A 16,393-nucleotide genomic window follows, 5' to 3' on the forward strand; every position below is an offset into this window, starting at 1 on the left:
CATAACAATAAAGAAAGCCATCAAACCACAGGAAAGAGAGCAAGAAAAGAAAACAGAGTGGAACTACAAAAACAACCATAAAACAAGTAACAAAATGGCAATAAGTACATAGCTATCAATAATAACTTTAAATTTAAATGAACAAAATTCTCCAATCAAAAGACACACAGTGAATGGTGAATAATAAAAAAGCAAGACCCATCTGTATGCTACCACAATAGACCTAAAGAAACATTCAGACTGTAAGTGAAGGAATGGAAAAAAATATTTACCATGCAAATGCACACAAAGCGAAAGCTGCAGTAGCAATACTTATATCAGACAAAATAGACTTTAAAACAAAGACTGGAACAAGAGACAAAGAACGACACCACATAATGATAAAAGGGACAATGCAACAAGAGAATGTAACAATTATAAACATGTATGCACCCAACATGAAAGCACCTAAATACATAAACCAACTATTAACAAACAAAAAGAAAGAAATTTAATTATTGTATTTATAATACAATAATGAAAGGAGACTTAAACAGCCACTTAAATCATGAAAAGGTCATCCAAAAAATCAACAAGGAAATTAGTGGCTTTGAATGATACATTGGACCAGATGGACCTAACAGACATATTAGAGCATTCCATCCATAAATAGCAGAATACACATTCTTTTCAAGTACATGCCCACATAAAAATTCCCCAGAATGGGTCACAAATTAGGCCACAAAACAAGTTTCAACAAGTCTAAAAAGACTGAAGTCCTATATTGCATCTTTTCCAACACAACACGACATATGCTAGAAATCAATCACAAAGAAAAATCTGGAAAGAACAGAAACATATGGAGACTAAATAACATGCTGCCAAACAACTAATGGGTCAACTAAGAAATCAAAGGGGAAATCAAAAACTACATGGAGACAATGAAAATGAATATAGAACGGTCCAAAATCTTTGGAATGCAGCAAAAACTATTCTTAGAGGAAAGCTTCTAGCAATACAGGCCTACTTAAAGAAACAAGAAAACTCTCAAATGAACTAATTGCCTTCCCACATAAACAAGTTAGAAAAAGAAGAACAAATACCAAAGCCAGCAGAATGAAGGAAATAATAAATATTAAAGCAGAAGTAAATGAAATAGAGATTTTAAAAAAACCATAGAACAGATCAATGAAACCAGGACCTGGTTTTGTGAAAAGATAAGCAAAACTGACAAATTTTGGTCAGACTCAATCAAGAAAAGAAGAAGATTACAAATAAATAAACTCAGAAATGAAAGAGGATAAATAACAACACCTCAGAAATATAAAGGATTATATGAGAACACTATGAAAAATTAGGTGGTAACAAACTGGACCACCTAGGAAAAAAATAGAGAAATTCCTAGAAACATATAACCTTCCAAATCTGAATCAGGAAGAAATATAAAATTTGAACAGTTATGAATAATTAAATAAATCAGTAATCAAAACCTCCTAACAAACAAAGGTCCAGGACTAGAGGGCTTTATAGGTGAATTTTATCAAACATTTAAATAAGACGGGCACCTAGGTGGTTCAGTTAGTTGGGCGTCTGACTTTGGCTCCGGTAATGATTTCACAGTTCGTGGGCTGGTGGGAATGCAAACTGGTGTAGCCACTGTGGAATACAGTATGAAGGTTCTTCAAAAAATCAAAAATAGAAACACCATATGATCGAGTAATTCTACTGCTGGGTGTTTACCCTCCTGCAAAATGAAACCACTAATTTGAAAAGATATGTGTATCCTCATGTTTACTGTAGCATTATTTACAATAAACAAAATATGGAAGCTACTTAAGTGTCCATTGTTAAATAAACAGATAAAGATGATGTGAGATAATAGATAGATGATAGATAGATAGATAGATCACTAAAAGAATGAAATCCTGCCATTTGCAACAAAATGTATAGTGTAAAGGGTATACTGTTAAGTGCAAATGTCATTCAGAGAAAGACAAATACCATGTGATTTCATTAATATGTAAAATTTAAGACAAAAGAAACAAAAAACAGAGTCAAATACAGAAAACTATTCTGTATTTGCCAGAGGAGAGGTGGGTGGGAGGAAGGGTGAACTAGATAAAGAAGTTCAAGAGCACACTTATCTTGATGAGCACTGAGTAATGTACAGAATTGTTGAATATTATATTGTACATGTGGTACTAATATAACTGTATGTTATTTATACTTTAAAAAAAAAGTACATGAAATATTTTTTTAAATAAACAAAAAAACAAAAGAGATTGAGCTGAAATTTTCCTGCCTCTGGAAATACATTAAACAAAACCTGGACTGCTACAGATTAATAGTCTTGATCCTTTTAAAATAAAACTAGAAGTACAATTACAAAGATTATAACTCAGTATGTTCTAGAGTCCTCAATATTCTGATGGTTTGGTCCTTCCTAATTCTATGCTCTATGTTTTTCAAGGCCTTTAATGGTCCAAAGAAAATAAAGATCATTCTAGGTTCATATTGAAAAAGAAAAATTTCTGAAGCAGGTGGGGATTGAGATGGATATTAAAGAATGACTAGAATTTGGATCCAAGCCAAAAATTTGCTACTTTCCAGGATAGGAATACCAGAATGAGTCCATGGAAACAGGAATGATGGGTGGCATCATGGAAGTTAGTATGGAGACAAGCCTAATGAAAATAAAGAACAGAAATCTCTAACGATGGGAATTCAATAAGATGATGATGATGATAAAGAGTTAGATAGAGAAATAGAAAGGTAGAGAAGTAGTTTCTGGTCTTTAAAGGGACTTACAAAGAGTAAAGTTGGAATTAAGTAGCTATTTGGGGTTTAAAAACAGAAAATGACATTTTAAAAGAGGTACATAAGCATGGGCTTGGCAACTGTTTAAAGTTCCAAGAAGGGCTCCGTTCTTATCCTTTCCTATATTTTTTTTCTCTTTCTTCGACTGGGGAAAGGCAATCTCAAGATGACAGCAAATCAGGGGGCATCTGGGCAGCTCAGTCGGTTAAGTGTCTGACTTAGGCTCAGGTCATGATCTCACAGTCTGTGGGTTCGAGCCCCACATCAGGCTCTGTGCTGACAGCTCAGAGCCTGGAGCCTGTTTCGGATTCTATGTCTCCCTCTCTCCCTGCCCCTCCCCCACTCACTCTCTGTCTGTGTCTCTCAAAATGAAATAAAGACATTAAAAAAATAAATTTTTTTAAAAAAAGTAAATTAACCCCCTCTCTTCTCAGACTTCAAAAATTCACCAACTATTTGGGAAAAAAAAAAAAAAAAGAAAGAAAGAAAAGATGACAGCAACTCAGGAAGAAGAGCCAGAGCAGAACTAGCCAGTTAGTCAGGCTGCAGTCACAAGAACACTCCTCCTACAAATAAGCCTTCAGATTTTGTTCCTTGGCAAGGAACCAAAGTCATCTATGAACACTTCTCTTGACCATAGGCAGGCCCTTCATAGAAGGTAAACTATTTTACGAACTCTTTTGCCAGCCACAGGAATACCCACTCCAAGGCCTCAAAAAGCATTTGCTTGAACCATAATCCAGAATTGTTCCCTACAATAGAGCACCCTACACTTTGCTCCTAACTGAGGACTTGAACAACACTGCCCCCACCCATGTCCCAAGACCACAATGGCTAAGTACACGGCTACTGATCTTCTCCATTGCTTCACAATGCCTGCAAAAGGAAGCCAAGCCCCTCAGTCCCATTTCTACAACCTTGTTAGAGTTGACCATCACTCTCTGGCCCAACCTGACCTCAAAATCAGAGCTCCGTCTCATAGACTCTCTTCACCAGCCTGACTTATTATCCGCCTGTAGTCTCATGTCTGCTGTCTAGCTCTTATGTCTCACCTCGCTCTGAATTTAGTCCTCACAACCTGGCCTCGACTCTCTTATTCCCTCTTCACAACCCAGTTTAACTTCCCAAACCCACAGCAAACTCCCCTCACACTGAACTCTGAAAGAAATTATTGTTTCTACCAATTTCTTGGACATTCAATTTTAAGCTGTTATCTCATTCCTCAATTGTTCTTGTGAAGATGTCCTTTCTTATCAATTATATTCAATGAGGTGAAGACCTTGTCAAAAGCTTTTGGATCCTTCTCAGTCCTGAGCACTCAATAAATACTCCCTGAGGTAAATTTATGATTACTAATTATCACGTAGATCTTTGATGGAATGACAGTGAGGAAACAGATTTGAAATGGATAGTTCTTCATTTCTCCCACTGTGTCATGTTGCAGATTTTTAAGCTAGAGTGACTCTTGGCATTACATATGGCTATTCAGAAAACCAGGACACAGTTTTAGCTCTAGTGTTTGATTTGCCTGAGACTGAAAGCAGATGACTCTATTATTCTAAAATAACTATACGCTGCACCTCAAGATAACTTTCTTTCTGCACTCTGCACATTACTGCTTAGCATAGCTAGCTGGGAGGATGCATCAGACCAGCACCACCCGGACAGGCCATTTCCCACTACCAGTTTCTTCATCAAATACAAAACAAAGATTTGCTGAACTGAGTTTGCTCTCTCTTCGTGAAACAAACCCTGCAATAACAGTTTCTCTAAAAACACCAACGGGTCCTCAAAACTGAAGAATACAGCACATCCAGGAACAATACTCTCAAATATGGAGACCTGGTTGCTGTCACAGGGGATAGGGTGTGGGGATGGGCAAAAGAAGTGAAAAGGATGAAGAGATACAAACTTCCAGTTATAAAACAAATAAGTCGTGGAGATATAAAGTACAGCCGAAGGGGATACAGTCAATAATACTGTAATAACTCTGTGTGGTGACAGATGGTAACTAGGCTTACCATGATGATCATTTTGTAATGCATATGAATATCAAATCACTATGATGTACACCTAAAATTAATATTGAAAATATATATATAATGCAGAGTCCTTTAAATGCATCAAATTCTGGCATTCATGGATTATACAATCATTACTCAACTACTGTACTCACAATCAAACAAGTAATATGTGGTAATCTGTGGTGTTGTTCAGGTGTAAGTTTGAGTTGTACATACTGATGTGATTCTTATATACAACATGATTTCATTCAACACATCAGAAGTAGTTCTGGTGGGAATAACATGTAAAGTATATGCTTTAGTGGCATTTGCAAATTTGGGCATTACTGAGGCTGCCTGTTCTCTTTTAATGCCATCTAATTCCCAGGAATAAAACATCTCAGATAAAAGCTTTCTTTAATGATCTTCTTCAATGTTAGCCTTCGGATCTGTAATAATTTGTCAAGTTTCCTTCTCCTCTGCCCAAGCTGAGACTGATACCAACACAGTGGGGGTCTCATTTTATTTTGCTTCATTAACAAAGTTCATTTATCTTGATAAAGCTGCTGTCTGATTCTTTAAAATTCACAAGCAAAATCTGCATGTGATGGTGAGGAGAGAGAGTCAGAGAAGTCAGCAAAAGAATGCAAAAGGAGACAAATCCCACATTTCCAGGTCAGTCCTGTCTTGACCCCTGACAAAGGTGAGTGAGTGCTTACCATCTCAAAGCCAGAGATACTTCCTAGTGGCCCTGAGATCTTGCTGTGAAACACAACAGGGGAAGAGAGTCCTTCCATGGGCCAAAGTCCAGTAAACAGTCTAAACTGGGCCTTAGCCAAAACTAAAGGAGGAGAGGGGAGGGGAAACGAGGGGAGGTAAGGGAGGGGAGGAGAGGGGAAGAGAGGAAGGAAGGATTAAAGTATTAAAACTATGGTCAAAGAGTTCATCTTTCTGCCTCCCTAGAAGTCTTCCCACAAATACAAAATTCCAATTTTTTAGTTCTTCCTGTTCTTGGCAAAGACATTAGTGCATTGGAAGTATCTGAGTGGCAATCCCTCTTCCTAACCCCGCCCACCAATTCAGGATCTACAGTTTGAGAAATGCAGTAAAAGAGCAAAGATGATATTTTGAAATATCACTTTGGGTGATGGTATAGATAGATCACAGAAGGCATCTTGCTGTGAAAGCCAGATGGGCCCGCTAGCTCTCTACTGAGATCCGTGCCCAGACTTGGGACAGCACACACAGAAGAATGCAAGTCTGCAAAGCCAATCCACTTGCCCTGGCCACTGCTCCTCCCTGGGAAGAGAACAAGGAAGAAGAGCACACTCAGGACTTGGACAGATTCCCTCCGGTCCCAAAACCTCTGCCACTCCACAGCTATCGTCCTACAGAAGGGGCACAGATAACCTGACCCCATGATTTCACAAGTGTTACCTCCCCCTGAAGCCATGTCAGCTATACTCGCTTACACACCTGGTATCTTCTGGGGAAAAAAAGCAAAATAGAGAAGGTATGAAAATCTAAAATAAAATGAAGACTTCGGAATCTACTTTTACTTAAAGAGACTATTAAATTTTCTGGATTGGACTAAATAAATTGCCTTTATCTCATCCAAAATGGGGAGCTCATCTGGGATATTATTAGTCAGTAAATTCAGAAAAAAAAGTGCATTTGCTATGCACATCTGAGTGTGGAGAGGGGAAATTTGCTACTAGCAGATACAGCTTACAAAACCAAGCACATTATAAAACAGAGCAATAAAAGTTAAAGTAGACCAATGAAATTAAAATGAATAAAGAAGTAGATAAAACTAGCCTCCTGAGATAGTTAATAGCAAAATTAATCACAAAACTTTGCTTCAAGGTTCCTAGAAACTGAGTCAAAACATTCTTAGCATCTGAAAAAATTTCACAATTATGCAATTCAGTCCTTTGATTCACAGTTGACTCTTCCTCCATCTATTAATTTGTGGTTTCATTTTGAAAGCTGTGATTTCTTAATCTAGAGGTTTAAATGAAATAAAATTAGCAGACCCAGATTTCATAGTGAAAAACCTACTCCTTGACTAGAAGTCTCTGGAAGCTGAATTAACATTTAGGCCACAAGGGTGCAATTTAGGAAATTATTGCTTCACAGGCTCAAATGGTATCCCGATGGAATAAAGGATTACAGTGAGTCTAAGCTTTACTAAATTGTACCTTGGAGTTCTAGCTATTGGATAGTACCCTTAAGGTACTGGTATTTACCTGTTTGCTGTTGCTCTCTGTAGAACTAAAAGTAATGACCTATGACCATGAGCTTAGAGGCCAAACATTCTGGCAACTGGGTGGCTGAGTCAGTTAAGCATCTGACTCTTGATTTTGGCTCAGGTCATGATCTCACGGTTCATGGGACCGAGCTCTGAGTTGTGCTTTATGCTGACAGTGCAGAGCCTACATGGAATTCTCTCTCGCCCTCGCTCTCTGCCCCTCCCCCATTCATGCTCCCTTACTCGTTCTCTCTCTCTCTCTGAAAAATAAACAAACATTTTTTTACAAAAAAGGAAGTCAAACATTTTTTAAACAATACTGAGGGAGAAAAAGAAGTTAACTCTATTGGAATGAAGCAAATATTGCTTCCCTAATTTGGTCTCTATTATATATGAAGCTAAGCATAATAGATTAATTTCTAAAAGTGAGTTAACATTTTGCATAAATAAAAGTGATTAAATTGTAAACTCAGGTGGGTTATGTTTTGTCTTTCAGGTGCCTCAAGTTGATATCAACTTGCTTTCTGAATCTATGGCTCCTGAAAATAACCCTTGAAACTATACGTGAACTCTGAGAATTTTTCACTAAGTATTATAAAACTTCACTATCCCATTGGACAGCCACTAACCACATATGATTATTTTCACTTACATATAAATTAATAAAAACTGAATAAGATTCAAAATTTAGCTCTTTGGTCCCTGTGGCCACTTCAAGTGCTCAACAGTGACAGGTGATTTCTGGCAACCCTAACGGACAGCACGGATGTCTCCATCTCACATAAAGTTCTACCAACAGTACTGCTAAGGTCTACAAGATACCTTGTAAAGCAAATGCTAAAATATCTATTTAATCATAAGGTAAAAGTGAATTATCTTATCTGTTAAAAACAAAACAAAATGTTGCTTGTTTTTATTTTAATGTGAACATCGCATTCAGTGTTTTACACTTAACACATGCTCATTCCAACATTCAGCAAAAGTATGTCCCAAAATCCTTATGTGTTCCCAGCTCCCGTTAGGCACTGGAGATAGAGGAGTTCATCTAGTGGAGGAGAAATTCCTGTAACAAATCATTACAATCCAATGAAATAGATACTATAATAAAGGTACAGAAATAAGAACTCCTAGGGGGTGAGTTGTGGGGAAAAGGAATGACATTATAACTGTATCTCAAGACAGATCAAGGGTTCCCAAATCCTGTGTGAAAAAAAGATGGAGGATGAATGAAATGGTTCCTGTAAAGGCAAGAAGATACTAAATAGTAAGATGTGCTCAAGGACTAAACAAGGCTAACTCGGGCCATGAAACTAGTGCAGCAGGTTATAGGAAAGGTAAGGAGACTCAAATCAGGGGTTGGGGCCAAACTGGAAGCAGGCCATGCTGTGTAGACAGGGCTTGCTCTGCAGGGTCTATGGAGTTACTGGAGGTTTGGGCATATGGCACATTTATGCTTTGAAAAAAAAATGAAACTAGCTTATTATAAAAGATGGACTAGAGAAAATAAAAATGATTAAGTACATCTAGGACAATTTAAAGAAAAGTTGGAAATAATGTTCCTATATACATAATCACACTTATATAAAAATAAACATGTATATAAACATGCTTATGGATAACTAAAAATAAATATAATTGTATAAAGCTAATGAGGCTGCATAGATGTATGAGTAAATAACCTAGACCCCAATTTATTTCCAGATTCTAAGAGCCCATACACACACACACACACACACACACAACACACCCATCATTTATAAAGTTAAGTCAAAGCCTGTGTTAACTGTCATTCCTACATTATTTCCTTTTAACTCTTAGCAACTATCCCAGGAAATAGGAACTATTTTCCCGATTTTTTTAAGATTGTATTTTTTTAAGTAATCTCTACACCCAGTGTGGGGCTTGAACTCACAACCCTGAGATCAAGAGTTGCATGCTCTACTAAGTAAGCCAGGCACCCAGAGTTGCATGCTCTACTAAGTAAGCCAGAATATTTTCATATTCTCCCGATTCTAAAACTATGTTCCAGACAGATTGTATATTTTACTCTACACCAGACAACTAGAAAGGGGCAGAACCAGGCACTGAAGTAGGGCATATATAATTTTTTAAGCCTGTGCTTTTAACATCTAGTTAATATTGCCTTCCAGGATAATATAACATACTTGATTCATAGAGGTTCAGGTCCAGGATTCTTGAAATATGCTTAACAGAATGACATCAAATACAAAGAAAATATTAAAAATAAAGGAAAAGCTTGACAAAGCTTGGTGCTATTATATACTCATATACCTCAACAAACAGTTTAGTGTTAAAGGTGTGTACACTTCACAAGACATTTAGACTCATTTAGACAAAGATGCATCACTGGAGGAAAAAGGAAAAAAAAAACAAGATGAGTTCTAATGACCTGAATTCTGTTTTCTTGTAATGGTCCTCACTAGAGGTATAATAATGTGAGAGAATATTGTACAGACTCTTCGCACACATTTACTTTATCAAGAGAGCAAAGATGAATCTAAGGTAACAAGTACCTCACCGTCAGATACTGACTGGAAGAAAAGTCCCACCCGGAACTCCAAAGAGGAACTCAGAGGTAAATAAACTTTGTAGACAGCCTACGAGGGAGAGCACAAGGAAGAGGTAGCCTAGAAGCCCTAGGAAATATATTAAATGGGAGTCATAGAAGTGGATGGTGAGGTAATAGTGCAGGAGGAAGGGGAAGGAACATCATTTACGAGCAGGCTTGGTAGGGATAATCAGACTGAAGTAATCCATGTCAGTTTGCTTCTCAGCTAGAGCAAGTGGGGCAATCAACATGGGGTTTTTTTTCATCTATTGTAAAACAACTACAAAGCTTTACTCAGTTATTGGCAGCACATTGATAATTATCTTGATTGGCAGCTTGCTTTAATGGTCCATCAATACAGAGGAGGAGACTGTACCTCTTGAGAGTTTCCACTGGCTGCAGTCAATCATACTGAACAGAGGCCTGGAGTCCTGAAAGACACCAAGGCCGTCCCCAGTGTGGACAGTTTATGACCTCTAAGAAGTCACAAAGCCCCACCTGTGTCTCTGTCTAGGCAACAGCTGTGACATCACACACAAAGCCCAGGCATTCGGATTCACTGCATTTCAGCTCCGTGGTGCCACAGGGCTTGTGGATTGAGGAACCAGGGTCCATTCACAGGTGCGGTTTGCCAAACACAAAAATTGAACAGATTCTATTATAGACCCCTCTATCTTGGTCACACAGCATAGCCTCTCCTACCTTCGTTTGCAATAACCCTAGATCTCCATGAAACTCAGCCAATTTCTCAACATTAATCAATATTAACATCAGTCTTGGGGAGAAAGGCAGAATACATCAGAGCACTGCCGTAGCTGAGCCCAATGCAGCCAGAGAAGACAAGGGTTGTTGCCAGAGAAACACAATAAACAGCAGCAGGAAAATCAGCTGTGTTCTAAACTAAAAATACCGGGACTTCTGGGTGGCTCAGTTGGTTACGCTTCCGACTTCGGCTCAGGTCATGATCTCATGGTTCATGGGTTTGAGCCTCGCATTGGGCTCTGTACTGACAGCTCAGAGTCTGGAGCCTGCTTCAGACTCTGTGTCTCCCTCTCTCTCTGCCCCTCCCCTGTTCACCTGCGTGCTCTCTCTCTCTCTCTGTCTCTCTCTTTCAAAAGTAAATAAACATTTAAAAAAAATTTAATCAAAATGCCTTCACTATTGCTATTATCTGTCATAGGCCTGCATATGTGTTTACATACACACATATATGCACTGTAAAAATAATTTTTGGCATGCATTTTTTAGAGAGCATGAGCTGGGGAGACGAGCAGAGGGAGAGAAAGAATCTCATGCAGTTCCCATGCTCAGTACAGAGCCTAAAGCAGGGCTCAATCCCACTATCCTGGGATCAGGAGATGAGCCAAAATCAAGAGTTGGATGCTCAACTCTCTGAGTGATCCAGGTGCCCCTGCATTTTTCAAAGTATTTAACCTTTTAACTCAAAACATCAAACATGCACACATGTACAACACATACTCCAATTTTCTTTGTAATAGCAAACTCTCTTCAGTAATTGAATTAAACCTCTTTGACCTAAAGCAGACCTCAAAAATCATCTACCTCCTACATATGCATTAGAACAGTAAGGTACTCTTTATAGTATTTGCAAATTTAGCCAAATTTATAGAGGTCCTACTGTGTCCCACACCACAAGAAGAGGCGACTGAGGACTTGATTATAAAGGGGATATCTTTACAAAAGTTTCCAAGGTGGGGGAGGGACAAAGGGCAGAAAAAAGCAGCCTGGAACACACTTTTCCGGCTTCCTACTATAGTATTCTCCCCACTATATTATGCTACCTTTGGATCAGCTAGGAAGCAGTTACTTGCAAGAAACAGAAAACTCTACCACTGAAGCTAATAACAAGCTTAACCAAGTCATCTCATTTAACAAACATTCTGGAAGTACGCATTACACCAGCTTAACAATGCCAAGACTGATGCTGTGACATTGCCTTGGCCTCTTCATCACGTGTGTGATCTTGTGATCACAATATAGTTGCTGCGTTTCCAGGCATTACAACCTCTTTTGAGCAGGAAGAAGGAATAATGGGAAAGCAAAGGACTCTTCTGCCTGCAGCTCATTGGTCAGAACTGTACTGCGTGGCCACCCAGTGTGCAAGAAAAGCTTTGAAATGGAGCGTTTTGAACTAAGTCCCATTTCTGTCTCAAACTAAATTAGGAATCTGTAAGCAAAGAGTGAGAGGAAGATTAATACCAGGAGGCAGCCTACACACCGACTGTCCAAGGAATTATTTCATCCTTTTTCAAACAGACACAAGATTTAATCTAAAAACCTGGTCGATTATTTGCCAGTAGGTAAGATGGTAGGAAGAAGAGGAAGTAAACCTCACTCCTCCGCAGGGGCAGGCTGCCTCTACGTCCCCCATGGAAAACCTCTCCCTTCTACCTCCGTGTGGCTGTGTATGTGAGGCAAGTCCGAGGTTCCCCGCTGGCCACACATCATCCATAACCCCTTGGGAGAATAGAAAGTGAGCCACAGTTTAAATGTCCTCCAGAGCACAAAGTGTTTAACCCCTTTGCTTCAAATGAGGATCAATACCAGAGCTAATAAATGATAAAATCTAAAAAAACAAAACAAAACAAAAAATCCTATCATGCAGCATTGCTCTCTCATTCATACACACACACAAACACACACGCACATATACACAAGCACACAGACTTAAAATAGTCCTTTTACCAACAAAAGGGAAAAGGCCTTGGTCCAAGGTTAAGAGATTATAACGCCAATTAACTATATACATCTTTGGCAAGGATGACTTATTTGTCAAATATTGAGGATCTTAAAAAAACAAAGACTGTCAACTGCCTGAGAGGATTAAAAATGCATACATTCACCAATCTTTGCTTTACACTTAAAATAGAATAGGAAATCACACAAGTAAATACTATTTTAGATAAATGTAATTAGTCATTTAGCTTCTTTTAACTCAGGGTTTGTTTTATAATACGATGATTGCAGTCAATTGGCCTCTAAAGCCCATTAGAGATGGACCCACCCCATGCAAGAATCACTTCTTTATCTGTGCAGGGAAAGAGCCATTCAACCTGTTTACTGCCCCTAGTAATTGGGTTACCAAACAAGGGAGCCAGTCTGTTCTTCAGGTGACCAGTTGTCCAGGTTTGCCTACCCCAGAGGCCCTTTCAAAGATTTAAGACCATCAGTGCTAAAACTGGGAAAGTCACCACACTGAGATACCACCTCACGCCAGTCAGAGTGGCTAAAATGAGCAAATCAGAGGACTCTAGACGCTGGCGAGGATGTGGAGAAACGGGCACCCTCCTACACTGTTGGTGGGAATGTAAACTGGTGCAGCCCCTCTGGAAAACAGTGTGGAGGTTCCTCAAAAAATTAACAATAGAACTCCCCTAGGACCCAGCATAGCACTGCTAGGAATTTACCCAAGGAATACAGGAGTGCTGATGCATAAGGGAACATGTACCCCAATGTTCATAGCAGCACTCTCCACAATAGCTAAAACATGGAAAGAGCCTAAGTGTCCATCAACAGACGAATGGATCAAGAAGATGTGGTTTATCTATACCATGGAATACTACATGGCAATGAGAAACAATGAAATCTGGCCATGTGTAGCAACATGGATGGACCTTGAGGGTGTTATGCTGAGCGAAATAAGTCAGGCAGAGAAGGACAGATACCATATGTTTGCACGTATAGGAGGATTAGGAGGAACTTAACGGAGGACCGTGGGGGAGAAGAAGGGGGGAAATAGTGGGGCTCGAGAGGGAGGGAGGCAGGCAAACCATGAGAGACTCTTGTATGCTGAGAACAAACTGAAGACTGATGGGTATGGGGGGAGGGGAGGTAATGGGCATGGAGGAGGGCACTTGTTGGGATGAGCACTGGATGTTATATGGAAACCAACTTGACAATAAACTATTGGTTAAAAAATAAAATATAAAATAAATAAAATAAAATAAATAAAATAAAATAAAATAAAATAAAATAAAATAAAATAAAATAAAATAAAATAAAATAAAACTGGGAAAGTCCCAGGTAAACTAGGATGGGTCTGTCACCCAGTGTACCGTTCCACTTAGAGCGAGCTGCTCCCTGACCTGCCCCTATCCCTACCTCTCTCTAGTTCTGCTTAGAGTGAATAGAACTAGGGTAGAGCTCTACAGTGTCATCAGACCCAATGACTAAAATGAATTCCTGATTATTCAAAATGTCCTTCCACACACAGCTTCCATTACTGTTTATTACATGACATCTGTTTCTGAAGAAAATCTTAGGAACACAGCTCCTAAAATGCAGTTTCTGACAATTTTCTTTAGATTTTACCACCTGCTTTATAGTAGCAAGTCACATTTACACAGCTTTGACCTCCCACCTTCCCAGGGTTGTATCCAGTCGCCACAAGACAGATGTACCCAATGCATTTGATTTGTTTTGGCATTTTGGGCACAAACTTAATTATGATAAACCAGAGTCCAGTTCTTTCCTACCTGTCCTCCTCCTCAGAGTGGATCATACTGATAACATGCGATTTAAGTATATTTTTCAGTAATTCTAATAATTGACCCAGAGAAATTAAAATAATATTTTCCTGTTCTACTTGTCATAACCTGTTGAGATATCTTTCAAAACGTGCCACTGCAGGGAAAAAGAAATTTTATACACATATTATTGCTGAAATTTCCTGGCTCTTTGCCTCCCAGAAGAGCAGTGCATGAAATATTTATTCAAAAATGGAAATATTAAGAATTAAATGAATTTAAACCATCCTAATTGCTTTATGGGCATTCCTCCACTGCTTAAGGAAATTCCAAATGATCTTCAGTTCTGCACAGGCTGTGTCAACCAGAACATCTTGTTGAAAAAATGAAACTCCTCTCAAATAGCTAAGCTGACCAACTTAATCCTATTTAAATAGTTGCTCTCGGGATGAAGTAAGTGGCTTAGGGTTGCAGAGATAAAGTCAGGGTAGTCGAAGAACTGTCAAGTCTGTGGAACCCAGGGGATCATTCATTCTTTCACTGAATAAACATTTATTTACTGAGCACCTATTATATGCTAAGCCCTGTTCTAAAGGCTGTGAACAGAGGAGACAGAATTTCTACCCTAATGGAACACACTCTAACAAGGGAAACAACCCCACCCTGTGATGGTGATGGTAAGTGACATGAAAGAAAACAGCTGGGCAAAAATGAAAAATATCCTCTTACAGAAGGAGCACCTCTCAGAAGATAACATCTAAATTATGACCGAAAGTAATTTGAGGGGGGGAAGAGGACTCTGCCCTTCCACCATCATCCTTCTGTGTCTAGAATAGTGGTTTCTCGAAACATGGTCCCCCGATCAGTGGCATTACCATCACCTGAGAACTTGCTACACATGCACACTCGGGCCCTACTCCAGAGCTACTCAATTTGAAACTCTGAAGGTGGGGCTCAGCAATCTGTGTTTTAGCAATTCTCAATCGTGCTCGAGTTTGAAACTGACTCCCTTGACAATCTTACACATTCAGGCCCCATTCACATGCTCCCTCCTCCATGAAGCCTTTCCAGATCTTCACAATCAAGAGTGATCTCCACCCTCCTCTAAAATCCTGCAACACATCTTGGGGTAACTAATCCTGAGGCACTTTGACTCTTCTCTTTGTATTATGGGTACTCATGTGTCTGAAGACTCTCCATTTATTAACAGCTCCTTAAAGCAGGGTGATGTGATGGTTAATTTTGTGTGTCAACGTGCCTAGACCATGGACCATCCTGATATTTGGCTAAACGTTATTTCCGAAATTAGCGGTTGAACTGGTGGACTCGGAGGAGTAGATTGCCCTTCTCAATGGGCATTGAATGGGTGGGCATTATTCTCATTGGCATTCTCGTTCTCAATGGGCATGAATGGGTGGGCATTATTCAATCTGTTGGGAACATGAATGGAACACAAATGTGGAAGAAGGGACACTGGTCTCTGCCTTCCGTCACACTTGGACCAGGACCAACATCATCAGTTTCCTGGGTTCTTGGGCCTTGGCATTTGAGCTGGGACTTCCACACCAGCTTTCCCGGATTTCCAGCCTGCAGATGCCAGGTTGTGGGGCCTCTCAGATTCCACAATCACATGAGCTGGTTTCTTACTTTATATATTTATGGTTTTGTTTCTCTCATACACAGTATAACTATTCCATTTTGGTATGCCCCACAGTTTGGCAAAGCCCTGGCACAAAGCAGGCCTCTAAAAACATAGCGGATGGTGTAGTACACTGGATAATAGTCCACAAAGATATAAAGTCCTAATCCTTGGAACCTACAGATACTAGCATACACCGAAAAATTATGTCTTTGCAGATATAACTAAACTATCTCGGGATGGGGAGATTATCCTATACTATTTAGGTGGGCCCAAAATGTAACCACAGGTGTTCTTAGAAGAGCAAAGGAAGATGTGATGCTCCCAGAGGAGGAAAAACCAAATGTGACCACGGAGCCAGAGATTGGACGGATACGGTCCAAGGAATACCAGGGCTCACTGAAAGCTGGCAGAGACAAGGGGCTTCTAGAGGGAACGTGGCCCTTCTGACACCCTGACTGCAGCCCAGCGATACTGATTTCAGATTTCTGGCCTCCAGAACAGTGAGAGTATATTTTGTTGTTTAAAGTCAGCAAGTTTGGGACAATTTGTCACAACAGCCACAGGAAATTCAGAAAACAGTAACTAACAGTTGGCAATAGCTTTGTATGTATCTCCTTCACCAGGCTACAGTCCTCAGTTACTCAA

The sequence above is a fragment of the Hyaena hyaena genome, unplaced genomic scaffold (genome assembly GCF_003009895.1).
Source record: "Hyaena hyaena isolate Hyena2069 unplaced genomic scaffold, ASM300989v1 scaffold_1924, whole genome shotgun sequence".
In the NCBI taxonomy this organism is placed as follows: domain Eukaryota; kingdom Metazoa; phylum Chordata; class Mammalia; order Carnivora; family Hyaenidae; genus Hyaena; species Hyaena hyaena.